We start from the raw sequence: 12,631 nt of genomic DNA on the forward strand, positions 1-12,631 counted from the left end.
TTTAATGTTTGTTTCTTATCTAAGAATCTTTGATATATCAAGATTGCAGAGATTTTGTCCTATAATTGCCTTTTGAAGACTTATAGTTTTATTTTACATGCTTGAGTTATATTAATTTCAAGTGAATATGTGTGAGAAGAGGGTTGAGATTAACAATGATTCCATTTGGATATCTGTTGTTTTCACACTATGTTTTGAAAATCCTTTCTATTTTAACAATAACTTTGGTGTCTTTGCAGAAATTAATTGATTATATCAGTGTGCTCAGTTTCTAGATTCTGTATTCGGTCTCAGTAACCTGTGTAATCTAAATTCTTGCAGTAACATCATAATGTCTCAATTACTATTACAGAATTCCTTGGAAGGAAATGTGTTAATTCTCAAAATTCATTTATCTGCAAAAATATATTTGCCATTCCATGTTATTACATTTACTCAAAATTTCTTAAATAATGCTGTTGAGATTCTAACTGGAATTGCATTGACTCTGCGGATTAAGTTGGAAGAACTGATATTTTAAGAATAGTAAGTGCTGGAATTTATGATTATAATCTCTCCATTTAATTAGGTCTTTTTAAGTTCTCTCAGCAATGTGTTACATTTTGTCATATAAATCCTATATATGTTGTGTTAAATTTATGGATTCTTTGGTGTTAGTTTCAAAGGTACTTAAACTTGTTTCCAAATTGTTTAGTATTGGTTTATAGAAATAAAATTCCTTTTTACAAATTTACCTCGTTATATGACCTTGCTAATTTTATTTTCAGTAGTTTTTTGTGGCATTTTAAGATTTTTTCTGTTCTATGTTCACAACCATGTGTTCTAAGAATATAGAAAGCTTTCTTTTCCTTTGATTAATTGCAGTAACTAGGAACTTCAGTACAATGTTACAGAGAATTGACAATAGTATACTTCCTTTCCTTGTTCCTAGCATTACGCAAGCAAGTATTAGCCTTTCAAATTTGTGTTTTGGTCAGCTGAAATCTTTTGCTTTCTTGGAGCCTTTGACCATGTTCAGCAAGTGCCCTTCCACTGTTACTTTATTAAGTTTTCTTGTGAGTGTGGTTTCATTTTTATTACATGCCTTCATCTGCGACTAAGAGAAATGACTCTATAGATTCTCTCTTTTAGTCACAGATATAGTTTTGGTGTAGTTTGTCCCCAAGGTTTGTGTGCCAGAGTCTCTGTCATTGGTGTCAGTTTAAAAAAGAGGTGAAATCTCTAAGAAGGGGGACGTGTAGTGCTCAGTGATTAGATCATTGGGGTGCTGCTGGGGAAGGGACTAATGTTCTTCCTGAGAGTGCACTGTCATACATAGAGCAAGATAGCGCCCCTCTACTCTCAGGCTCCTGTCTCCCCCTATGAATGCTCCCTTTGCTCTGCTTCCACCATGATAATAGCTGCCATGTGGAACAGACACTCCCTAGAGAGCCTGGACAGAAGAAACCACTGATCCTGGATGTCCAGCCTCCAACATGAGAAGCTGAATAAATTTCTTTTATAATTTCTTTTTTTTTATAAAAGTGACTCAGTCTGGGGTGTGTTATTATAGCAGCGAGAAACTGACTAATGCAACCATTAGGTTGAAAAAAGTCCTCTTTAACAAATGGTCCTGGGAAAGCTGAAAATTGACCTGTAGAAAGCTGAGACTGAATCTTTGTCTCTCACTCTGTAAAAAATCAATTCAAAATAGATCAAAGATCTTGGTATAAGACCTGGAACTCTGAAACTGTTATAAGAAAACAGAAGGACAACATTTGAACATATAGATACAGGCAAAGGTTTCCTTAATAGGACTCCAAGCTAAAAGAAATGGTGGCAGGATCAACAAATGACATTACACAAAATTTAAAGGTTTTAGCACAGTAAGGGAAGCAAAGTAAAATGACAACCTGTAGAATGGAAGAAAACGTTTACCTTTTACTCTTCCAATAGAAGATTAATCCCTAGAACATATAAAAACTAAAAGGTCTTACTACCAAAAAATAAAATAGTAAATGAACAAACGGACAAATGAGTTTACAAACTCTTCTCAAAATAGAAGTGAAATGATCAATAAGTATATGAAAAATGTTCAACATCATTAGCCATTAGGGATATGCAAACCCAAATGACACTGACATTCTGTCTCCTGCCACTCTGAATAGATGTCGTGGGAATACAAAAATGGTAACTACTGGAAAACTTGTGACGAAGAAGTAACTTTTCTACACCATAGGTGGGAATGTAAATAAGTACAGCCACTATGGAAATTGGTATGAAAATTCCTCAACTCCCCCCCCCAAAAACAAAGCTAAAAACCGAGCTCCGATTTGATCCAACTGTACCATTCCTTGGTATATAGTGGAAATCATTAAAACCAGTATATATTGTAGTCAGAGGTTGTGAGGAGAACAATTACATACAAGACACAGAATTTATAATACTATTCTATGATGGTCACCCGGAGTTCAATATAAGAAAGTGCAGGAAATCTGTCCACCACACTAAAGACTGAATATTCAGCCTACAGCTTGGATCCCAAAGCAATGTCCTGTATGAGTCAGATGGAGGCCTAGAGCCCATGACAAGGACTCACGCCAGTCTGTTTTATGTGTCTGCACTGGGAAGGCCCAAAGGTCAAAGGTGAAGGGTAGAAAGTCTATGGCAGTTGAGTGAAGGAGCTGTGCCAGTAGGTTGAGGGTTCCACACTGGAGATGAGAAGTCACACTCAAAATAAGGACCAGGCTTGCCCTAAAAAGTTCCATAGCCATCCTGTGACATGGAGGTCCCCAGCTCCTCCAGTGATAAGAACAGTGGAGTACATGCCAGGAGGCCAGTGTAACAGCTCATCCTGGAGATTAAACAGCACACATCTTCCCCTCCAGAGCTGGGAAACAATGCCCAATGTCTAAGGACCTGGGCTCCCCCAAAGTGAACCACTGCACTCTCAGCGACAAGATCCCAAGCTTTTCCAATGATAGTTGCTGAATTCATAATAGGAATGCTAGCCATGACAAGCTCCTACAGGAGAAGCAATGGCTCAAAACAGCAACACTTAGGAGAACGCACAATGCCCAGCTCTTCTATTCTATGTCTCTATGCTGCAGCTTTCCTCAGGTGAGCCATCTACACTCAGCACCATGCTGATTTAATTCTTCTGGTGTTAAACTGACCATCAGTTTTTAATCCATAACAGTATACTATATTCATTACCACACAATTCACAACAGCCACAACGTGGAATAAGTCAAGGTACCCATCAACAGATGTATGGATACAGACAATGTGATTTTTATATATCAGAGGATTATTCAGCCATAGAGAACAAAATTTCGTCATTTGTAAGCAAATGGAAATATCTGAATTTCATCATGTTGAAAAATATAAGATTCAAAAAGGCAACTATCACGTATTCTTTATGGAATCTAGAAAAAGGGATTACAAGCATGTAAAAAAGGAGACTATTAGAAAAGAGGAAGAGAGAAAGAGGGAGGAGGGGAAACAGGTGGGATGGACATGATCAAAACCTATGTACTGATCCCCTCACACAAAGTGGAGTGGGGTGGGGAAAGGAACTCTTGGGAGTGAAGATGTACTTTTTGTGCATCTATGAATCTGCCAAAATGAAACCCATATAATCTGTAACCAATATGCACTAATAAGAAAGACTTTGCAGAGAAGAAAAATGCCAAAAAAGTTGTATAGAAAATAGAAAAGGAACAATGGAAAAATTCATTGTACTAGGTAAAGAACACTCATCAGTAGAAACATTCTCTGAAAAAATTAATAGGCTAGTGAGAACAGGAAGTGATAAATATCAACAACAACCTGATGATCTGTTACAAAAATGAGGATATTAATAGCATCTATAAGAAAGTGTAGGGTCAGGGATTTAGCTCAGTGGCATAAGTGCTTGCCTGGCAAGTATGAGGTCATGAGTTTGATCCCCAGTACAACAAAAATGAGTGCATAGTATTGGGAGGCCTTATGTTTGAGGTAGATTCTGTGACTAACAGGACTTTGTGTCTTTTCTTGTAGGGGAAAGAGTGAAGTTCTCTTTCTTGGAGCAGCCAAAAGTGTAGTAACAATGGGATAGATATGATCTAAATATATTCATTCAACTCTCTCACACAGGAAACCTAGGAGTCTGTGGAGGGTAATTGTAAGGTGGAAACATGAGATTGTGATATAAGATTAAGCACAGACACAAGGAAGGGAGTGGATACTAAGATGGAATGAGTGGCCTGGGATGTTTGTGATCAGATCTACTCCCAGATGTTTCCTTGTTAGTTATTCACTGTAGGGTGACCAGTCCTTCCACACTGCATGTCCTAGTGTTTTAAGCCAATAAATCTTTGAGTGAAACTCAACTGCTATTGACACCTTGAGGCAAGGTACAGTTCCAGACCTGTGGAAAGTCCCTACCAGTCGGGAAGCAATGTGCAGACCCGGAGGCATCAGTCTGAGACTCCAAATACATAGACAAATCACCCAGGCTTACCTGCAGGTGATTGTTACATGTTCAACAGTGTCTAAGTAAATGTTACCAAGCTGAGAGACACACAAAGCTGAGAAACTGCTTCAGAAACGTTCTTGAGAATTTTTTTATTTTTTTGAGACAGAGTCTTGCTATGAAATTCTGGCTGGCCTTGAACTTACTGTCTAGCCCAGGCTGGCCTCAGAGAAGCAGTGAACCTCCTGCCTCAGCCTCTTAGTACTGAAATTATAGGCATATATCATCACACTCAGCCTGAGATTTTTTTGACTGGGGAGGAGTTCTAGAGAGATGCATAAAATATGTTTTTTTAAAACCAACTTCCCTGATTCATGGTGGGTTTTGTCAGTAAGAGGTGCTAATTAGAAGGTGGGAGAATGTAGGCTTTTTCTTTTTTGCCTCTGCTTTGGCTGCATCTCGAGCAACAGACTGTCATTTGGATAGATTTGTGATTCTAGTTCTGAAAAAACCACCTCCTTACTTTATTACTGCTAGTTTAGGGGTTGTAAGTCTTCCTGGTATTGTTTCTTACTCCTGCATCATTTACTTGGTAGAGTGGTACCTGAGTTCACAAACTTAATTCATTCTATGATTCTGGTAGTGAATCCGAGTTGATTACAAACCAAATGAATTGTTCTGTAAGTTCAGTGTAAATAAAGCTAGTCCACTCGGAGCCATGTTTTTTAACCACAAAAATTTGAAACAAATTACAGCACAGGACAGCATGAAGAGAGAGAACACCAGCCTTACCTCGCTCAGTATTGCCCTGCACGTTGTCTCCCTCGTTACTGCTCTGCACTGTTTTCTGTTAACCACTGTGCTTGCTTTGCACTGTCTTTGGAGCCGTGCTAGACTGGATTACACCATACAGTTCCGCATGTGCTAAAAAGCACTCAAAAAAGCTTCACAGCACGTAAGCACAGTTTTGTCTGCCACCGCTATCCCAACCAGCAGAAGCCACGAGTACAGGTCAGAGAGAGGATGGCTGTGGCTGTGTTTGTCACCTGACACGGAGATCATGGATGGAAGCAAAATTTTGCTAAAAACTTCTGTTCGTGAACTGAATCGTTCACAAGCAGAAGCATTTGTGAACCCAGGCATCACTAAATCTTTGGCACCTGCTTCATCAGCTCCCTGAAATAAAGTCTATCTGCTTGAAAAGATTTGTTTTCCTTTCTGACTTGGACTGATGCACATAACTTCCCATTTTATCATGTAACAATCCTGTTGTATAATATCATTATCCTTTCTAAGGGAAGGAAACTGAACCCTACTAAGACCATTCGATTAGAAACCAGGGGTGGAGTTGAACCTTTGCTGCCTGACTGTGTTCTGACAGTGACACAAGTATGATCTTTATCCACAGCTCATGTAGCTTTCCCACTCTGTTCCTGGCCTGGGAATAGTGAATATTTTCTTGGGTATGAAGGCAAATAGGGCTGTACTTTATGACAGTCACTTGGAAATGGCTTTTATGAAAGTTATCGTGCTAGTTATTTAAAAAATTGGTCTTCCAGTCTAATACATTAAAAATTAAACCTGGTAAAATAAAAAAGATTGAGGGTGATGATATATAGGTTCTAGATTATAGTTAGGAGTAATTGGTGTGCTATTGTGCACATGGAGGATTATATTTAATAGTGATGTCCTGTATTCGTCCAAAAGCTAGATAAAAGGATTTTGAATACCTTCCTCCAAAAAATGTCAAATGTTCAAGTTGATAAATATGCTTAACCTGATTTACATTACATAATATATTCATGTATCTAACCATCACATGACTCCTACAAACATGCACAATTTTATGTTTTTATGTGCCAATCCAAATAATTTAATTTGAAATTAAAAAATATACGATGGTACTTATACACAATAGAATATTAATTATGCTTCATGGAACTTTCAAATAAGGACAAAGGTATTCCTAGATTTAGGGAGCATTATTAATTCTGTCTGATGGGTTTTGATTTGAAATTCAGAGGCAGTGAACTCAGACCTTTAGAGAAAAAGAATGAGCCCCTTGGATTAGATTACTATCACATAGAACTAAGTCACATTCAAAGCAGGTCATTGAATGGAAAGAATTTCTATTTCAATCATGGAATGATCTGGGCCTCCCCAATATTGTTTCTTTTGAACCAAGTGAAGGGAATTAGACTGAAGCAAGTGAAATGGATATATGTTTATCTTTCTTTAGAAACAATATTATTTTGTGCAATCTTTCATGTTACACTTTACAGTTGGCTTTTAATTCACAAGCTATAACAATCTAGAGAGAGATTTTTTAAAAGATTTTTGGAGATATAGGGATTCAGTAGCATATGTAATTTTTTCTATTGCAAGTGGTAGAAATTTTTTGGTTTATATTTTCTCAAAGGCAATTATTTGGATACCTTTTACTTATTTATTTTTACTGATTATTATTGCAGATAAACCAGTAGAGGATAAGAATATATTTGTAAATGGCATAAGGTTTTTCCATACCCATTCTATACTGAGGAATCTATAGTACACTTATTCTCGGGTTGTACCAAGACAGTAGCTGGGTATGTGGGACGACAAGTGTAGAGTAAAAACTGATAAATTGGGTTGTTGGGCACGTAAGATACTGTTTAAAACTTATGATTAAATAAGAACAGATGCTATAGGCATATTCTATCAGAAACCCTGGATTGCATCTTCTTCTTTTAGTCTTGAGGTTGCACTAATCTATAAATATACTTTTTAGTCATTCTCCGGGAACAAAGAAACACAGCTCAACATCTATTTGGGAGGGGAGCTTCTTTCACTGTAAAAGAAGAGAAACAATCACAGTAATAAAAAATTTTTAATAATTAAAAAAATCTTTGACTTTGAAAAACTTATTCACATTTTTATCAGAACAAAATTCCCTTTTTTATGACCAACTGCTGTATCAACTTGTCATTCTTACATTCAGATGTGGTCTTTCAACGTCAAGAGAAAAGTCATGATAATTTACACACCCATATAACACACCACATGTAGTTTTTAATGAAAATTGTATTTGAGTGGACTTTCTTCTTCACTAACAAGGACCTTCCAAGTAAAGTTTATGCTGGAATTTTACATTGTTAGTGGACTTGCTTTAATGCCACTGTTGCAGAGATAGAAGAAAAACTAGATTAATTTATTGGGAGACAATGTAATAAGGTGTTAAAATTCCAAGATGTGCCATCTTATTATGATAAAATTTAATTGAAACAACACAACAGAACACATACAAATGAGCCGTTAGGAAATGAGCACATGGGAAAGCTGCAGATTTAGGTGTCTGAGAATGAAAGTTTGTTACTTTTTACACCACAAATCACAAAGGGTTTCCTGTTTTGTTATGTGTGTTGTTTTTAGTTTACGCTCTGTTGTTTTGTAGAGAATTACTCTTTCCATTCTGTGATGCTGAACTAAAAGAACAAAATTTATAGCTATAATGATAATAAATCCAGATTTATTCTGACGTCCGTATTCTCCTTCTCTCATGAATCTCTTGCTCTTTGCCTGACAGTGTGAATCTACAGAATCTGCCAAAAAATGTGTACAAACTTCAGGAAAAGAAAAATAGTAAGATATTTTTTCAACATATGGTGTCACTTTCGTATTGGGGACCCAAGAGGATGTTGTATGTCTCAGAAAACCCACCACACTGCCGGTCCTTAGAGAAGAAACTGAAAGTGTGTGTGTGTGGCAATTTCAATGACCAAGGTTACCCAAGCAGCAGTTTACCACGGCAGTAAATCTCTGGATAATAATTGCCACCAGTTTGAGGACTTCTTGTAATTGTAGAGGCTGAAGGTAAACTGTATTACTCTCATGATGTCTTAAAAAATTTAGTATTGAAATATTTATGCTACTTTCTCTTTTCGTGAATTGTGTATAAATCTTGGACTCTGTATTTTATTATATGTATGTATTTTATATATATATGTATTATATGTAATATATAACTAATTTTCCCCAATGCACTTAAACATTAATTTTGATTGATCCTAGAATATTTTCCTTTATTGCAAATAAAAATATTTCTTCTTGGATCTGGTGTACACAAATCCTTCCTATAGGTCTTGAAGTGGTGAAGAAGCAAACACACGTAATGACTTCCAAGGCTGTGCCCAGCATCACAGGGCAGCAAGTCCTTGTCTCCTCCTGGATCTGCAAAGGACCACACTGCAGGAAAGTTCATCTTACCTTACTTGAATCAAATGAGACCTTTGTAACGTAGAGGAGCAGTATTAATGTTGGACAGCCGTGTAGATGCATTATATGCTGATGTTTCATTCTTCACCTCTCTTTCCATTATACACATTTTCTTTCATCTAGTTTATTATTCCAACTGCTCTTGCTTTAATATAATCACAAATCATTTTCATACATGTCAGCTCTGTCCTAGTTCTGTGCTGGGTTTCAGGGATTCTAAGAAGATACTGTTTTGATATTCTTGGTGAACTAAGTGAATACCTCATGCTGGGTCTTGTTTCCTCTGTTAACAAATGGCCATTCCTTCAACAAAGCTGAAACTACCATGACTTTCATAACTTTGGAAAACTTGAAGAAACACCTTGTATGTAAAAAGTCTGATTTGTAAATTTCTTTTTGCCCTTGCATTTATAACAGCTGTAAAAATAAAACTGAAGATAATGGGCATAGCAACCCCCAGGCTCCATCTCTTAGGCTCTTGAGGCCCGTGCGGCCCTGCTGCATTCTCTGTAGCCCTGTGGAGGGAGACTCACAGGGAAAAAGCTGGAAACTCTGGAAGCCCAAAGTGAACCCTGCAATCTCCACGAGAGTAAGCGCACAGTAGTCTCCTGGCAGGTGAGATATCACAGGGTGGAGGATCAAAATACCCCAGGTTACAACCATCTCACTCTCTGAACTTAGCACCAGTCAACACTTAGGTGTTGGGAGACACCGAGGAAGGACAACAAACAGTTCAGAAGCCAGAAACAGCAGAGTCAACCCCAGGAGCTTGGTGAGTTCGCTTAATACTGAAATAGAAAGTAATGTAAAATAATACACCAGGGAAGATCACGCTTTGTAGAATAAGTTAAAATTTATTTCAAGTGTTCAATAATATATACATGTGTTCAAAGAAAAAAAAGAAAATGAAAACATGCTGTAATTTGGTAGTGAGTGACATTAGGGAGTCAGGTTTAGGAAAAAATCAAATTTTGTCATTTCCTTTTTTGTGTGCTTTTCTGAAACAGGGTCTTACTAGGAAGTTCAGGCCAGCCTTGAGCTCACCTGGTAGCCCAGACTGGTCTCAACCTTGCAATAATCCACCTGCTTCAAGTGCTGGGAATACTGATGTGCACCACCACACCTGGCTATCATTTCATTTTAATGGTTCATTAATTGTTAAAATTCTGTATATTAGTCACTTATTCTCAGATAATGTAGGAAGTTGTTATTTTTATGTAAAAAACGTATGTGAAGACACATCCACTAAGCAATTTGATAGTGTTTCAGTGAAGGTTCTTTCTTTCTTTCTTTCTTTCTTTCTTTCTTTCTTTCTTCTTGCTTGCTTGCTTTCTCTCTTTCTTCTTTTTTTTTACATAGTCTTGCTATGTAGTTCAGGTTGTCCCTGAACTCACTATGTAGCCCAAGTTGGCCTCCAATTCACAGTGATCCTCCTGCCTCAGTCTCCCAAGTGCTGGGTTTACAGGAGTGTGTCATCATGCCCAGCTCAGTGAAGATTTTCTTAATCTATTTCATGTCTTTTACTGGTGGTGTTATACTGCTTCCATCTCCAACAATTTTATGTAATTTTCTATATTTTGTTTGAAATGCTGTGTATTACTACTTTTAATTTACACACATTTTCTTTCATCTAGTTTATTATTCCAACTGCTCTTGCTTTAATGTAATCACAAATCATTTTCTTACATGTGAGCTCTGTCCTAGTTCTGTGCTAGGTTTCAGGGATTCTAAGAAGATACTGTTTTGATATCGATGTCTGCTAGGATGCTTTATTGAACTAGACTGAAAAGCCTCAAGGGCAGAAATTACTTGCAAACACTCACTGCAGTGTATTTGATATCTAAAGGAGGCTAACGTAGGATGAGACTGGGAGCTGAAAGGGTCACAGAAGAGGGAGATAAAGAAGTGGCCAGATAATGAGATCATTTTTGACACTGATTTTAAATTCAAAGAGTCATTGAAGGGTTTTAATGGAGGAGAAAAGACGTAAATTAGAATTTCTGAGGATAATCTGACCACTTGAGGGGGGCTACATTAGGTAGGAGTGAGTAGACACAATCTGAAACTTCAATGTTGTAGAAAGTCTGTGTTTTATGACTTATACTCTGGAAAAAATAGGCAATGCCAGCCTATTTGGTATGTTAAATAAAAATAAAATGAAATAATAGAAAAATCCATGAGTAAAAATGACATCTTGTAAAGTCATAAATATCCTAAACAATGTAAGTAGTAGGAATCTAAAATGCCTTATTTGCATAAGAAATGGTACTTAAAATAAGAGGTATGTTAAGGGCCTGCAGGTTTACTTAAATCACTTTAGGAAAAACAGACAAATTCTAGCTAAAATCAGTGTTTGAGCAAGCATTTCCTGAAATATTTTGCTTTTTTGTTCTAAAGAAATTAATGTAAGCACAGTAAGATACAAAAAGACATATTAATGCAACTAATGAAAGGTTGAAAGACAGCCTTAAGGACTGTAGCTCAGTGGTGCAGAGACTGCCTGGCAAGTGCCAGATCCTGAGTTTGATTCCCTGTACCCTCCCCCAAACAAGCTCCCTCAACCCCAAATAAGTAAATGAATGAATGAAAAAAAGGAGACAGTCTTAGAGTCTGAGAATAACAAAAACGAAGTCCAAAGCTATGGTTGCATTTTAGGATGGATTTAGATATGTGTAAGACTGCCAAATGTTATCGCAGTAATTTAAAGTTGATTTAAACAGTGAATAGACGCCGCTGCGTGGGAGGCGCTCCAGAAATTCAGGTTAATAGATGAATTAAAGACTATTATGTGAGACTGTCTGTAAACTTTATTCGTAATACTTATAAAAACTTTTTTAAGTTCTAGGAGAAAGAAACCTTTTTATAAATTTATAAGACGTGTTATTTGCTGTCAGTTCCTCTTGTTTCTGAAAGATTTTATTTCTGATTTTGTAATTTTCTGTCATAGCCACCAGATGGCAGCACCACATAAACAAGCTCTAAAATCAGGCCTCAAATTTGAAAAACTGCAGGTCAGGAAAAATAAATAAATGTACTCTATTTGCATAAACTGGTATTCTAGATACTGGTAGACTATTGCTGCGCTAAATTTATCAAAATATCAGTATTTTTAAAAATGGCAGCCCTTTTCGAGACAAAGATTCTTCTGGAAATGTATATTCAGAAAATAATAGATGTGGACAAAGCAATCATTGCATTCAGATTTTTTTTAACCTCAAAATTAGATAACATATTGGAAAGACTTTGCACTGTGGGTTTGGAGGGGATTTGGGGGAAATGTGGACTCTGTCAAACATCAAAGATACGATTCCGACCTGCAGAACACTGAGCCATCTGGCGTGTGGAGGGCTGATGTGTAGAAAGATACGCTTCCATGGGGCATGCACGGGAGCACCTTCCTTAGTTAGGCTGCACGATGGTCCGGAGTTTAGAGGCTCTCTTCTCATTACCCACGGTTTGTTCCCTCCAGGAAACTCCGAGTCTGTGTACTTTTCCACCATTTTAGACCAACTTCTTCCCTCCTCATGTATCTCTTGATAGCCTAGTGAACCTATCAGTTATCTGGAGGCAAAAATATAACTTATTCCAACTTTGTCCCCCTGCCTTAACAGTTAAATTTTGTGCATGATTAGAATGCACAAATCTTGTAAACAATAAAGTGGATTTATTCTTATAATTATGAATATAAAGAATAAAGACATAAAAATAAGACATAAAGGACATTTTTATATGGAAGATTTGACAAAACATTTTTTATTGTTGATTACAGAAAAGCCAAATCAGAATAAATACATCATTTACCTTCTATTCTTTGCCTGTAAAAGTATAAGTACCAAAATATACTGCATAAATGCATAGATGTACACTTACCACTTGTCCTTTGGTGAGTTTCTGAATGTCCCTAAATTGCAGATTTTTAATCTAAACAATTAAAGTAGCTAT

General features: G+C 36.9%; 1 long non-coding RNA gene across 1 annotated transcript in view; it reads left to right on the plus strand.

Annotated features, from left to right (window-relative positions):
• The first annotated feature begins 8,054 nt into the window (after positions 1-8,054).
• The window catches only part of LOC134473635 (uncharacterized), a 28,689-nt gene continuing 24,112 nt past the window's right edge, over positions 8,055-12,631 (plus strand). Inside the window, exons 1-2 of the long non-coding RNA XR_010043987.1 lie at positions 8,055-8,287; positions 8,554-9,461. This is a non-coding gene — a long non-coding RNA (uncharacterized LOC134473635). The remainder of the gene's footprint in view (positions 8,288-8,553; positions 9,462-12,631) is intronic.

Source organism: Cavia porcellus, unplaced genomic scaffold, assembly GCF_034190915.1.
Source record: "Cavia porcellus strain 051 isolate PalLab524CR breed Dunkin Hartley unplaced genomic scaffold, mCavPor4.1 scaffold_27, whole genome shotgun sequence".
Classification (NCBI taxonomy): Eukaryota; Metazoa; Chordata; class Mammalia; order Rodentia; family Caviidae; genus Cavia; species Cavia porcellus.